The sequence below is a fragment of the Natrix helvetica genome (assembly GCF_964273705.1).
Source record: "Natrix helvetica genome assembly, chromosome: 5".
Classification (NCBI taxonomy): Eukaryota; Metazoa; Chordata; class Lepidosauria; order Squamata; family Natricidae; genus Natrix; species Natrix helvetica.
Genome location: NC_138551.1, coordinates 149,613,380 through 149,628,203, shown reverse-complemented (window position 1 = coordinate 149,628,203; position 14,824 = coordinate 149,613,380). Strand labels below are relative to the sequence as shown.

At 45.6% G+C, this 14,824-nt stretch overlaps 1 protein-coding gene across 1 annotated transcript in view; it reads left to right on the top strand.

Annotated features, from left to right (window-relative positions):
• The window catches only part of ANKRD65 (ankyrin repeat domain 65), a 131,506-nt gene that overhangs the window by 42,189 nt on the left and 74,493 nt on the right, over positions 1–14,824 (top strand). The gene's annotated exons all lie outside the window — the stretch shown is intronic.

The following is a 14,824-nucleotide window of genomic DNA, read 5'->3' as shown; positions in this document are numbered from 1 at the left end:
TCCGGAAATTGTGTCCCAGCCAAGCCGGTGTTTTTGCATTGTTTATTCATTAGGGTGTGCTCCAGTGACACCCCCTCTGCCCTCCACTCAGCCAAGACCCCCTTGGAAGGAGATTTCCTGCTCCAAGGGATCTTCTGCTTTAAGGGGAAGGGGGCTGTGGCAACCCCCATTTGGGCAGAATGGGACGTGGCCATAGCCAACTCGCTGTGGCCAACTCAACATAGCCAACTTGCCGTGGGACAATTTAACAATTCAATTTAATTATTTTAAATAGATTAAAACCTATTTTAACTTTGGTCATTCACATTTCATTCCGTCCCTCCTTCGGCAATCTTTCTTTAATGATTGCATTCCACCATTTCTTTGATATTAGTGTAGCTTTTGTCCTGCAGTGAGTTGTTCTGGGCAAGTTGGCTGCAGTAAGTTGGCCATGGCAAATTGGCCATAATGAGTTGGCCATGACAAGTTGGCCATGACAAGTTGGCCATAGTGAGTTGGCTGTGACGAGTTGTCCATGGGAAGTTGGCTGTAGCAAGTTGGCCATGGTGAGTTGGCCATGACAAGTTGGCTGTGGCAAGTTGGCCATGATGAGTTGGCCGTGGTGAGTTGGCTGTAATGAGTTGGTCATGATGAGTTGGTTGTGTTGAGTTGGCTGTGGTGGGTTGGCCATGACAAATTGTCCATTTGGGAGGGAGGAAAAGAGAGATGAAGCTACCAAAAGGGAAGCTGGAGAAACGTGAACTTTTGCCAATTTTGACGTCAAGTGATTTGATTTACGGCTTCTGGGCATACAGTTCCTTGGAATGATGATCAGGCCTAGAGAGTCGAGAGAAGAGAAGCAAAATGCATGCAGTTAGGATGCGTGAACCAAATATGGCTGGGGTGTCACATTTTTTAGAAACCTCCCTGGTTCCATTGCATGAACAAATAAGGGCCGTGAATGTCCAAGGTCAGAAGGAGAGACTTCGTCAGAAGAAGACCGATCAAAGGACGAATGCCGATGAAGCTAAGTCAAGAAACTTGCACCTTTCCACCTCCTCGCATTCTTTACGTTTTCTAAAGCCAAGCCAGATTCAATATTTACCCAAGATGCTGGGGAAAAGCCATCTGCAGCTGGTCTCCTCCATTCTTTGGTGAGTGAACTATGCAGGTCACAGCCCTCTTCAGTCCCATTGCACTGAATGTTTTTTGGCAATGATTGTCAGATTATTAAAGGAGCAAACAGGAAGCCCATTGGGAGGTCTCGGAGACAAATTCAGGATGTCGTGGAAGAATTACGAAAGAAGCAAGAAAGGGCCTTTGTTCTAAACTGCTCCCCTTACGGTTCCCTTGTTTAAAACACACGAACACACGTCAGGGCAGATCTTCTAAATGGAAGACAACGCTCAAAGATTGTTCTTGGGGGAAGGGGAGGGAAGAGAAGAGAGGAAGGAAGGAAGGAAATAAAGAAACAGAGGGAGGAGAAAGGAAGGATGATAGAGGAAAGGGAAAGAATCAGGGAAGGAAGGAAGCGGAGGAGAAAGGAAGGATGAGGAAAGGGAAGAAGAGGGAAGGAAGGAAACAGGAAGGAGGAAAAAAGGATGATAGAGGAAAGGGAAGGAGAGAGAAGGAAGGAAGGAAGAAAAAGGAGGAAAATGGAGAAGGAAGGAAGGATGATAGAGAAAAGGGAAGGAGAGAGAAGGGAAGGAAGGAAAGAAGGAGAGAGAAAATTTGGGAAACGTCATAGATTTTAACTGATCCTCCTCCTCCCCTCTTCGCTTCCTCGTGGCCTAGCGATAGGTATGGTGGTACTTCCTCAGTATGCAAGGCAACCTCTTGCCAATCACAACACAGGTGCAAACAATAGCTTTGACAAAGCAACCGACTCATGCTCCGACCCAGCGAAAAAGAGCCTTTGACTAACCCAGACAGACAGCTTCATTTGAAAGAGAGTGTCACTCACTGGAATTCTGAGGTTAGGAATTGAGTCTTTAGTTTGTATTCTTGATCAATCTGACTCATGGTTGGATTAGTTGCTACTACTCAGTTTCCAGCCTTGGCTGGGGTGTCTTTTTAAAATTTAACTCTCTTCATACTGACAATGTTTCCTGCTAAAAATTAGGCCAAGCTGAGCTGGATTTGGGTGCCTCTTATACACTGAATGTAGCACCGCCCGCCCACCAGCCCCCACCCTTTGACCTCTGCCTCCCAGCAATTTGCCTCCTTGCAGCAAACAGCCCATTTCAGTTTCAGCTTCAGCACAGTCTGATTAGCACAAGCAGCTGGTTGTTGGTTGAATCGGCCTCCCGACCATCAGCTGTTTCAGGCTGCAGGGATTGCCTATTGCCGCTTCCACACGCCCCCTTTTCCGCCCATTCCAATCCCTCCGCTGCGGAAAATGGGACACGCAGAGGCCAAAAACAGGGCATGTGGAGGCTGAAAATGGGGCAAAAGGCCATGGCAATCCCTGCCGCCTGAAACAGCTGATCCTTGGGAGGCCAATCCAACCGACAATCAGCTGCTTGTGCTAATCAGGCTGTGCTGAAGCTGAAGCTGAAACGGGCTGTTTGCTGCAAGGAGGCAAATTGCTGGGAGGCCGAGGCAGATTTTTTTTCCCCTCCCCAAAAGCTAGGTGTGTCTTATACTTCAGAGCATCTTGTACTCCGAAAAATACGGTAAATGTAAGAGAGACATTTGTGCTTCCAGCCAATTTGTCGTGGAAACTGGGAGCAGTACGATGCCTCGGAGGGAAAGAATCCCCAGTGGTGGGATTTGATCACTGAAACTCGTACAGGAAGTGGAAAGACAACTGGACTGAATTAACGCTCTTGAATTCTTTTCCCCTTCGGAGCCAATGCCCCAAATCCTGCCAACTCAAGCCAAGCTTTTGGGGACGCCTGGAGCTTACCATCTTGAGGCGAAGGCGTACGTTTTCGGTGTCTCTTTCTGGAAAAAAATCTTTTATTCGCACCAACACTTTCCTGTCCTTCGAATACTCCGTGTGGCTGGCAGCGTGAAAAGAACGGAGCAACAATGGTAATAATTACAGACGCGGAAAAAACGAGACAATTACAGAAACGGAGGAATAGGAGCATCTGCTGCATCAGAGAAACCATCGCTCTTCGGTTAATATTTGTGCTCAATTGCCGGATCTTTATTTGATGTCTGCAAACAGAGACTTGTAACTAATTAAAAAGATAATAAACGTCATTGTTCTGCCCCTAGCTTGTTAATAACGGGCATTCAGAAGGACAATGCCACCAACTATGAAGGGTCCAGTTTTCCTTTTGCCTCCCCCCCCCAGCGAGTTTCCCTTCTTGTGCCATCCCCTTTTCACTTAATTTTGTTTCCCTTCCTTCCTTCCTTCCTTCCTTCCTTCCTTCCTTCCTTCCTTCCTTCCTTCCTCCCTTCCCTTCTTCTTCTTCTTCTCTTCCTCCTCCCTCCTCTTCTTCTTCTCCTCTCCCTCCTCCTCTCCCTCCTCCTCTCCTCTTCTTCTCCTCCTCATCCGCCTCCTCTCCCTCCTCCTCTTCTTCTTCTTCTCCTCCTCCTCTCCCTCCGCTACTCTTCTTCTTCTCCTCCTCTCCCTCCTCCTCCTCCTCCTCTTCTTCTTCTTCTTCTTCTTCTTCTTCTTCTTCTTCTTCTTCTTCTTCTTCTTCTTCTTCTTCTTCTCCTCCTCCTCCTCCTCCTCCTCCTCCTTCTTCATCTACTTTTCTTCTCCTCCTCCTCCTCCTCTCCCTCCTCCTCCTCCTCTTCTCCTCCTCCTCCTCCTCCTCCTCTCCCTCCTCCTCTACTTTTCGTCTTCTCTTCCTCCTCTCCCTCCTCTTCTCCTTTTCTTCTTCTTCTTCTTCTTCTTCTTCTTCTTCTTCTTCTTCTTCTTCTTCTTCTTCTTCTCCTTCTCCTTCTCCTCCTCCTCCTCCTCCTCCTCCTCCTCCTCTCCCTCCTCATCTACTTTTCTTCTCCTCCCTTCCCTCCTCCTCTACCTTGTCCTCTCCTCCTTTTTTCTTTTCCTTCTTCCCCTCCTCCCCTCTTCCCTCTCGTCTCCCTCCTCCCCCTCCTTCCAGAGCTTCTGTCCTTTTTTCAGCTCTGCTAGGAGAATTTTTAACCAGTGGCAAGAAACAAAGTTGTCAAAAACTCCTCCTTTTCTTTCAGCCAAGACTGAAATTTATCAGAAAAGGAAGGAATCCAGTAGAAGAATTAAAAATAGATAACCTTTGGGCAGGAAAGTGTGATTTCCCTCCCCTTCCCTTAAATGGGGTTTTTCCTGTGTCTCTAGCGATTCAAGGACATCCAAATTCAGAAGAAAAATGGCTGTTTAAGACTAGAAATAACCCCAGAAAATGGAAGCCTCTTCTGCTTATCCTTTTAAAGTGAGCCCATGGTCCAAGAGGGCTTGGAGGGCCATGCATAAAAGGACCCAGCTGGTAAAATATAATCCTTTTATTGGTTTATTGCCCTGGTTTTTGGTTGCTTCTGCTGTGAGCTGTTTCTCATGGCGAATGAAAAGGCAACCAGCATTTCATTAAATTCAAGCAACGCTGTTTCTGCCTCCTTCAATTGCATTGTTGTTAGTTGTGAAGTCGTGTCAGACCCATCGCGACCCCATGGACCACGTTTCTCCAGGCCTTCCTGTCCTCTACCATCCTCTGGAATCCATTTGAGCTCACGCTGACTGCTTCGGTGACTCCATTCAGCCACCTCCTTCTCTGTCGTCCCCTTCTTTTTTTGCCCTCCATTGTTCCCAGCATGAGGCTCTTCTCCAGGGAGTCCTTCTTCCTTCTCATCAAATGGACAAAGTCTTTGAGTTTCCTCTTCAGGATCTGGCCAGAGGGATAGAATCAAGATCACGTGAAGTGTTGATACCACTTTATAAGGCCTTGGTAAGGCCACACTTGGAATACGGCATTCAGTTTTGGTTGCCACGATGTAGAAAAGATGTGGAGACTCTAGAAAGTGCAGAGAAGAGCAACAAAGAGTATTAGGGGACTAGAGGCTAAAACATATGAAGAACGGTTGCAGGAACTGGGCATGTCTAGTTTAATAGAAAGAAGAAATAGGGGAGACATGATAGCAATCTTCCAATATCTCAGGGGTTGCCCCAAAGAAGAGGGAGTCAAACTATTCTCCAAGGGTAGAACAAGAAGCAATGGGTGGAAACTAATCATGGAGAGAAGCAACTTAGAACTGAGGAGAAATTTCCTGACAATTAAAACAATTAATCAGTGGAACTCCTTGCCTTCAGAAGTTGTGAATGCACCAACACTGGAAGTTTTTAAGAAAATGTTGGATAACCATTTGTCTGAAATGGTGTAGGGTTTCCTGCCTAAGACCTTCAAGGTCCCTTCCAAGTATTTACCTCTCCGTGTATATTTTTCCTTTGCTTATATTCCAGGGCTGATCCTGAGTCGGAGGAAAAACATTGGGGGGGGGATGGGTATCCATGCTTCTTAAGAAGAAGCTAAATAATTCGGAGGCCATTCTTCCATCTTGATCTTACAATCCTTGGCGACCAAAATAACACCCTTATGACATTCTTCCTTGAAGCCCTTCATTCATAAAACACAGACCGTCCCCATGAACCATCCTGACAACTTGGGGGTGATTCCAACAGATATTCTTTCCGTTGCTTTTGACGAATTTCCCGAAAACCTTTCCCGTCCTCTGTGACGGGCATGGAAAATATTTGCCATTCTGTTGGCTCAAAAAGGGGATCATTTTAGGGGGCGGGATCTCCCCGTGGAAAAGCTGAGCCATTTTGCTTTTTTAATTTTTAATTTTTTGGCTTTTTACAGGGAAGAAAAAAGTATCTGTTCTAGAGTTTATTTGTGTCATAATTTTGGCCTTGAATTGACCGGGCAAGATGCTGTTCTGTCCGCCTCCGTCGGATGATGCAATTAGAGAAGGGGAAGAAATACTTTTTCACTAGAAAACAGAACGCTTTCTGCCCGGCCTATAAAAGGAACCTCTGTTTACTTCATCCGACAAACATGAAGCAGGATCTTGGATAAATGCACCCAGTTTGGCGAGGAAAGAGAAGTTCACCTACTCATGGACTCTGCGTTATTCTCTAAATATTTACTGGACCAAACATTGATCCCATGTTGCCTGGAAACCTTTCCAAAAATGGGAGGGAAAAGAAAATGTGAGATGATTCTGGGTGATGTGAATGACAGTCGTAACTGAGAGAGTTGGAAGGGACTTTAGAGGTCTTCTAGTCCAACCCCCCTGCTCAAGCAAGAGACCCTACACCAATTCAGACAAATGGTTATCCAACATCTTCTTTAAAACTTCCAGTGTTGGGGCATTCACAACTTCTGGAGGCAACTTCTGTTCCACTGATTAATTGTTCTCACTATCAGGAAATTTCCCCTTAGTTCTAAGTTGCTTCTCTCCTTACTTTCCACCTGTTGCTTCTTGTCCTACCTTCAGGTGCTTTGGAGAATAGCTTGACTCCCTCTTCTTTGGGGCAGCCCCTGAAATTTTGGAAGACTGCTGTCATGTCTCCCCTTTTCGCCTCCAGTCCCCTGACAATCTTTCAGAAATGTTGGACTCATTTGTGGTCATAATATAGCAATAGTCCTTAGATTTATATACCACTTTACAGCCCTGTCTAAGCGGTTTGCAGAGTCAGCCTCTTGCCCCCAACAATCTGGGTCCTCATTTTACCGACCTTGGAAGGATGGAAGGCTGAATCAACCTTGAGCCACTCAGTCAGGATTGAACTCCTGGCAGTGGGCAGAATTAGCCTGCAATACTGCATTTTAACCGAGGGAGGGGGGGATGGAGAGAAGGAAGGAAGGAAGGAAGGAGGAAAGGGAAAGAAAATATCAATAGCACTTAAGACTTATACACCGCTTCACAGTGCTTCACGGCCCTCTCTAAGCGGTTTACAGAGTCAGCCTCTTGGCCCCCAACAATCTGGGTCCCCATTTGACCCACCTTGGATGGGAAGGAAGGCTGAGTCAACCTTGAAACAGAAAGCAAAAAATAAGGAGGTCTAGTCAAGACTTTGGGGGGCATTTTATTTTAAAAAATTTCAAATGTGAAGAAGACTCCATGAAGGAATGACATAACCGCCTCTGTAATATTGGAGAAGCTAATTGCAGGCAGTGAGAGAGAAAGAGAGAAAGAAACCAACATTGTCTGCTTAATTACATGGTCTCCACGTTTCTAATTGTTCTGTCAAGTGATGGGTTGTTTCGGGGAGAGTGGGGAAAAAATGCATCGAAGCCTGTAGAATTTTAATTATTAAGGTTGTTTTTAAGGCTTCGTGAGATCTATTTTGGTCCTTCGGTTAACTCTTGAGGAGGTTTTAAAACAAATCCCGCTAGGAAAAAACCCCAACATTTGGGAATTTATGTGTTTGTTGTCCTGAGTTGAACTCTGGGGGGGTGGGGGGGGTGGGAGTGTGGAGAAAGTATTTGGAACCCAGCAATCTTTTTGGGCATGGTGCTTTTGTTTTATAAACTTACCAGTGGTGTTTTTTGACAAAGTACAGGACCAGATAACAAGGAGAAGCTCCCCCACCCCCAAAACATTTTTTTTTTTTGGAAACTGATTATTCCGAAATATTATCTGTTGGAAGAAATGTTCCCCTGGGTTCAGTTCCAAGTGGGGAAAAAGACACTGGAAACACGGAGGCTGCTTGGAAAGATGGTTTGATGGTGGACAGGACCACGTGCCTTGAGTCCTGAACAGAAAAGGGGGATCACATGTTTCCAGATGTTGGGTGAAGAAGAAAAAAGGGGGAAAAGGGGCTTACTGGGAGTTTTTATACCCTCTGTTTGGCCCCACCTCTCTGTTTCCTGTTCCTGTGTAATAAATTTATTCCGATTGGTTGTCAGGCTCCCAGGGGCAGGGGCAGGGGCGTCTTAGCTAACTTTGTAGGTTGTGTGTCTTTTGAGTCCCAAGCTTGGTTGAGTTCCCAGATGCCATGTGTGTCAAGCCTGCAGCCATCTTTCCTTTTGGATCTTTGGCCTTCCACACTTTCTATTATTCTATTTTGCATTTTCTATTGTGGGAAAATGGAAGGGGGGGATTGTACGGAGTTAGATGATATGTAGCCATAACAACATTCTTTCTAGAAAGCCAAGGTCATCCTTTGTCTCTGTATCTCTGCACTTGACCGGAACTGGATGGGTGGAAGCTGCCAGCATGGCAATGGGAGATAATACAATACAATACAATAGTAGAGTTGGAAGGGACCTTGGAGGTCTTCTAGTCCAACCCCCTGCCTAGGCAGGAAACTCTATACCATTTCAGACAAATGGCTATCCAACATCTTCTTAAAGACTTCCAGTGTTGGGGCATTCACAACTTCTGGAGGCAATTTCTGTTCCATTGATTAATACTTCTCACTGTCAGGAAATCTCTCCTCTGTTCTAGGTTGCTTCTCTCCTTGATTAGTTTCCACCCATTGCTTCTTGTTCTACCCTCAGGTGCCTTGGAGAATAGCTTGACTCCCTCTTCTTTGTGGCAACCCCTGAAATATTGGAAGACTGCTATCCTGTCTCCCCTAGTCCTTCTTTCTCTTAAGCTAAACATACCCAGTTCCTGCAACCGTTCTTCATATGTTTTAGTCTCCAGTCCCCTAATCCTCTTTGTTGCTCTTCTCTGCACTCTTTCTAGAGTCTCCGCATCTTTTTTACATCGTGGCGACCAGAACTGAATGCCGTATTCCAAGTGTGGCCTTCCCAAGGCATTACAAAGTGGAATTAACCCTTCATGTGATCTTGATTCTATCCCTCTGTTTGATTGGACCATGGGATAGACTTGTGGAGTGTGGGGGCAAGATCTTGAACTTTGGGTGGGGAAAACGGGGAAGATTTTAGATTCGGGTGTTCCCAGATGTACCAACATGGCTCTCTTAATCAATTGGAACTTTGAGGAATCCTTTGCTTCAGACTCTGATTTAATTTTGGGTGCTATTTGGAACCCCTGACATTGTGGTGAGTTTCTGTTGCAGATGGGACTGCCTGAAGGAGGTAGAATAGACTGGCTCAGGCCTTTAATGGCCATTGACAAAGGTGGGGGGGGGAGCTATTAAGAGTGTTTCCTGCCTAAAAACATGTTTCTCTGGATCTGCATTGACAAAGGTGGGGGAGAATGAGTTTCCGCCTCCCTTTTAGGGGGAACTATTCTGACCTTTTAATATTTCCTAAGATATTCCATTTTCTGGGAGCGAGGTGGGTGCTAACTTCCTACATATCGAAAGGCGGGAAATCCCGAACCTGAAATTTATTTTGCATGTTATGCGCAAAATGCCAAGTCAGGAGAATTCTTGGATCCCGACGCAGGAAATCAAGATTTGAAAGCCAGCCTTTCCCAAAACCTGCTGTCCTCCAGATGTGCTGGGATTATTATAACTTGCCAGATGCTCAGCCAGCAGGCCAGCAAACAGGCTCACATCAAAACAAAGGGAAGGATCCAGACGGATGAGGCAACATGTCTTCGAGAACGGACAGCCAACGTTTTCTTTGCCGTTCTCCATGTTTGGCCACAAGCCTGGGCGTGCCAGAATCACAGCAAGCAGCTTTCTGCGGACGGAATTGGGGAAGAGACCTTGCTTTGTCCGTAATTTTATGAGGGAAGAAGGGTGGAATCTGAAGTGACAAGAAAGAAAAGTTGGAAACCGTCGCTTCTGGGATTAATGATGCCATTTAAATGCTAAGCAAAGGCCGCCTCCGCTGAGCCAGAATGTAAACTGTTGAGAGAAAGCACTAAAAACAATGGAATAACATCCAGGCTATTCATAACACTTGGGGAAAAAAATGCACCTGTCTGGGGAAGATTAGAGACATCCATAAAATCTGGAATTGTAGTTTGCATTCTTCCTGGGCCTCAAATCTTTCTCTTTTCAGAGGGTGGGAAGAGAAAGAAATTCTGATTTCCTTGCCTTTCCTTCTAAGTTTTGGGATAACCTCAAAGATTTTTAGAAGAAATAAAAAGGGATAGCGGAATCTCTCTCTCCCTCTCCCTTTTGCTCTCTCTCTCTCAGAAAGAGAGACTGAGTAAAAGGAGGAGAGAGAAAGAGACAGAGGAGAGAGCGAGACAGAGAGGAAAGAGAGAGAGAAAGAGGACAGAGAAAGAGACAGGAGAGAGAGAAAGCGAAAGAGAGAGTACAGAGAGACAGAGAGCGTGTGAAAGACAGAGAGGAGAGAGAAAGAGAGAGAGGAGAGAGCAAAGGAGAAAGAGAGGAGAGACAGAAAGAGACAGTGAAAGAAAGAGGAGAGAAAGAGACAGAGAGGAGAGAGACAGTGAAAGAGAGAGAGAGAGGAGAGAGAAAGAGTGAGAGCGAAAGAGAGCGTGAGAGAGACAGGAGAGAGCAAAAGAGAGAGACAGAGAAAGAGAGCGTGTGAAAGAGACAGAGAAAGAGAGAGAGGAGAGAGAGAGAAAGACAGCAAAAGAAAGAAAGAGACAGAGAGGAGAGAGACAGTGAAAGAGAGAGAGAGAGAGAGAGAGGAGAACGAGAGAGAAAGAGAGAGCAAAAGAGTGTGAAAGAGAGATGGAGAGGAGAGAGTGAAAGAGAGAGAGCAAAAGAGAGAGAGACGGAGAGTAGAGAGAGAGACAGAGAGATATTACCAAGAATTTTGGGGGGGAAAAAGAAGCAGAGACATTCCAGGAAGATATGTGAGTAACTGTGTCTTAGCCAGCAAACTGTTAATTTTGGGCATTCCACTTTAAGATTCTAGATGCATAAGCCGGCATCTTCAACTGGATCTTTCAGCCTTATAAGGTAGACCAGAGGAAAAGCCGCCGTGTGGGCCTAATGCTACTTTTATTAGAACAGCTGTAATAACTGAAACTTGCAAAATATGTAGACTTCTCCTTCTCCTTCTTTCATCTTCATGAGAGAAGATGGGGATGGAGGGCTGTCTGTGACGATCCCATAAATCTCTTCCTTGGTCTGGGCTCAACCCACGTTTATCTAATTGTTGCCATAGTGAAGGATCTTCCTTCGGTCCATCAAGTTGTATACTCCAGTCTCCTTTAGATGTTTGTCTTCTCCCGCATGCTCCAAACTCTGACCGTTGGTGTGCCCGGTCCTCATTAAACAGCTTGGTTTTCCGCTTCCAATGTTGTTGTTTTTTTGAGTAGTGATGGTGGATCTCCTGAGCTCACAGATTCGAAAACAGGCTCTGCCTCCCTTCACGCCCAATCAGTGGAGGAAAGTTGCATGTTGCTGTCACCTCTAGCAAAGGTAATTTATTTATGATATTCCTTTTTTCCCTCCAGCCAGGTGCTTAGAAAGCGATTCAGAGTAGGTAATGATGGAGGATTGAAGAGCTAAGCATCTTTAGATAAAGTCTGCCTGGATCGCTGCATCTTAACGCTTTCTGGACTTGCAAACGAAGGGAAGAAATCATCGAATTCTGCCCCATACATCCCTGCGACCAATTCGCTCGCACAGAGAGGGGCTCCTCCAGGTGCCGTCCGCTAGACAATGTCGTGGGGCAGCGCCTAGGAGTAGAGCCTTCTCTGTGGCGGGCCCAGCCCTGTGGAATGACCTCCCTCCGGATATTAGGAATACCTCTGACCTCCGCTCCTTCCGTATTAAGCTTAAGACCCACCTATTCCAAGCAGCTGGCCTGGCTCAACTTTGATTTAACCATATCGCTCCTGACGGGTTTTTAACTGGGTATTTTAATTATATTTAATTTCTAGGGGTTTTATATACTGTATTTTAATTGTTTTTATCAATCGACCTCCTCCTTGTGTATGTTTCAGTGTATGTCTTTGCTATATGTTTGTTTTGTTTACATATTTATTTCGTATGTTTCGTTGTACGCCGCCCCGAGTCCTTCGGGAGAGGGTGCGGCTAAGAAATAAATATATTATTATTATTATTATTATCTTTGGTGATCTTGCACATCCTCGCATATGTGACGGTCACAAGTACACAAGGGCCCTTGGCAAAGCCTGGCACACGCTCTGCCTCCCCCTTGCCAGATCTCCTTGAAGCCACCAGACTAGACAGAGAATAGAATAGAATAGAGCTGGAAGGGACCTTGGAGGTCTTCTAGTCCAGCCCCTTGCTCAAGCAGGAGAATCTATACCATTTCAGTTAAGTGACTGTCTAGTCTCTTCTTAAAAAATATCCAGGGATGGAGCAGCCATGATTTCTGAAGGCAAAGCTGTTCCACTAGTTAGGAAGTTTCTCCTTAATTCCAGGTGGCTTCTCTTTTTGGTTAGTTTCCAACCGAAGGAGGGAGGGAGCAGGGTGCCAGACGTCACCGTGTGGGAGTTAAGAAGAAAACAAAACAAAACATTGAGAGCTCTGGAATGTCAGCATCCATCCTGTTCTTTCCAATCTGGTCCGGCCTTTATTTCTCTGTCCTTGACTTTCCGCAGGAGCAATAACAGCCACAACCACATTAGCAATAAATCATGGAGGAAATTGGGAGAAAAGTTGACTTCTGTTTTCTGGGATGGAGAGGTCATGAAAAACGACCTTCTCAAAGATCTCTTGAAAAACCCCAACTCCTGACCCATAGATTCAGCTTGAAGCCTGAAGAGGGTGAAGGGTTAAAAGGGCTTGAAGCAGTGTTGAAATCTAATTTTTTTTTACTATCGATCCTGTAGCCGTGGCTTGGTAGGCGTGGCTTGGTGGGGGGATCATGTGATGGGTGGGCGTGGCTATGTAGCCATGTAACGGGGATCAAAAGATAGAAATCCACTTTAACAATGTCCTGCTGGAGCAGGGTTGGACTAGATGACCTCCAGGTCCCTTCCAGCCCTGGATTATCCTCTGAACCTGTGTCTAGTGCCTGGTTTGTAGTCCTTCCTTCCTCTCCTTTTTCCCTCCCTCCCTCCCTCCCTCCCTTTCTTTCTTCCTCCTTTCTTTCTCCTTCCTTTCTTCCTCCTTTCTTTCTCCTTCCTTCCTTTCTCAGCACCCCCACCCCCTATTTTAGGCTTAGCAGGCTTCAGGGGAGCCTGGTGAGATCAAAAATGGGGGAAAAAACCCCACCACTCCCGCGTTTCCGGAGAACCTGTAGTAAAAAAATATGCTTTAAAAGTTTTTTTTTTTAAGTTTCAAAGATCAGTTGTGTGACGTGCGATCATCGGAATGTTAAAAAAAAAAAATTCTATTTTTTTGCTACCTTTTCAGCCGAACTGGCCCGAACCGGTAGCATTTCACCCCTGGCTTGAAGAGCTGAAATTCACCTTCAGATCCTGATTTATTCCTCTCCTTGGGTTATCTTCCATTAGCGTTACAGCTTCTATCATGCTGCCATTCCCCAAGCTAATGAGCTAATTTGGAGGCATTTGAAGCCGGTTTTATTTATTCAGTCCCGGCTGATCCGTTTGTTTACTTTGTAGGGGATAATAGCCGGTTATCCACGATAAGTTATCTGCCAAATGTTCAGCCAAGCGCAGCCAAAACAAAAAATAAATAATAATAAATGCAAACAGCCTAGGATGCTGAACTTTAGAGGGGAAAAACCATTGCCCGATTAAAATGTTTTGCCAGGTCTCTCTTTAAATCAAAGAAGTGAAAAGGCAAAAGAGAGGATTGAGAATGCAACCTAAGGCCCTGGTGAAGAAAAATCTTTCTGGACAGCTTCACACCTTGAAAACAAACGCAGTGCATGTTCTTTCCCAAGCGACAAGCATTTTTAGCGACAAGCCCTTCTGATTCATACATTAGACATAATCCAGGAGATGAATAATCCAGCTGCCAATGAGTTGGAACTTGCAAACTTTACATTGGAGAGAAGATAAGGCAGTCAGGACGACCAGTTGGTAAACTTGGGTTGAACCCGAATCCAGAGCTGGGCAGTCATTGCTCACCTATCACAAACCAGAATAAGATAGTTCTTACTCAACGTTTGCTTGTTGGAACAGAAGGCAAACTCCATTAGGGAGGAACTAGGTTCTTGTTTGTTTGTTTGTTTAGCATATGGCATATCATATGGACATCACCCTGCCAACACAAGGGCGTCTAGTCAAGGCGATGGTTTTCCCAGTTGCAATGGATGGCTGTGAAGGTTGGACCATAAGGAAGGCTGAGTGCCAAAGAAGGGAGGCCTTTGAAGGATGGTGCTGGAGAAGAAGACTCCTGCATTGAGTCTCTTGGACTGCAAGGCCATCCAACCGGTCAGTCCTAGAAGAGATCAACCCTGGCTGCTCTTTAGAAGGTCAGATCCTGGAGAGGAACCTCAAAGACTTTGGCCATTTGATGAGAAGGAAGAAGGACTCCCTGGAGAAGAGCCTCATGCTGGGAACGATGGAGGGCAAAAGAAGAAGAGGACGACAGAGAAGGAGGTGGCTGGATGGAGTCACTGAAGCGATAGGGATGAGCTTAAATGGACTCTGAAAAATGGCCCGAAAACAGCCGGAAAACAGCCTCAAAATGGCTTGGAAAACAGCTTGAAAAATGCCAAAAAACAGGCATTTACATGCTGGCCAGCTGGTCTTTGGGTTACCAGCACTCTGGCATGCACATGCACGCATGTTCTGGTTTGCATGCTCAGTGCCGAAAAGGTTCGCCATCACTGCCCTAGACCATTTCAGACAAATGATTGTCCAATCTCTTCTTAAAAACGTCCAGTGTTGGGCCGCACACAACTTCTGGAGGCAAGTTGTTCCACTTGTTAATTGTTCTCACATTAGTTTCCATCCGTTGCTTCTTGTCCTTCCTTCAGGTGCTTTTTGGGACTACAATTTGCAATTTGGAGGAGCGCCTAAAAGAAATAGAAAATCCCCCCAATTCCAGGCAAGAAAAGAATGACCGAATAGGACATCCTGAAGATGTCCATGCCAGCAAATGAATAAAAAGTCTCAACTTCAAGGACAAGCGCCAACGAGACATTTACGAAATATCCTGTCTCCACCGATGAATGTCCCA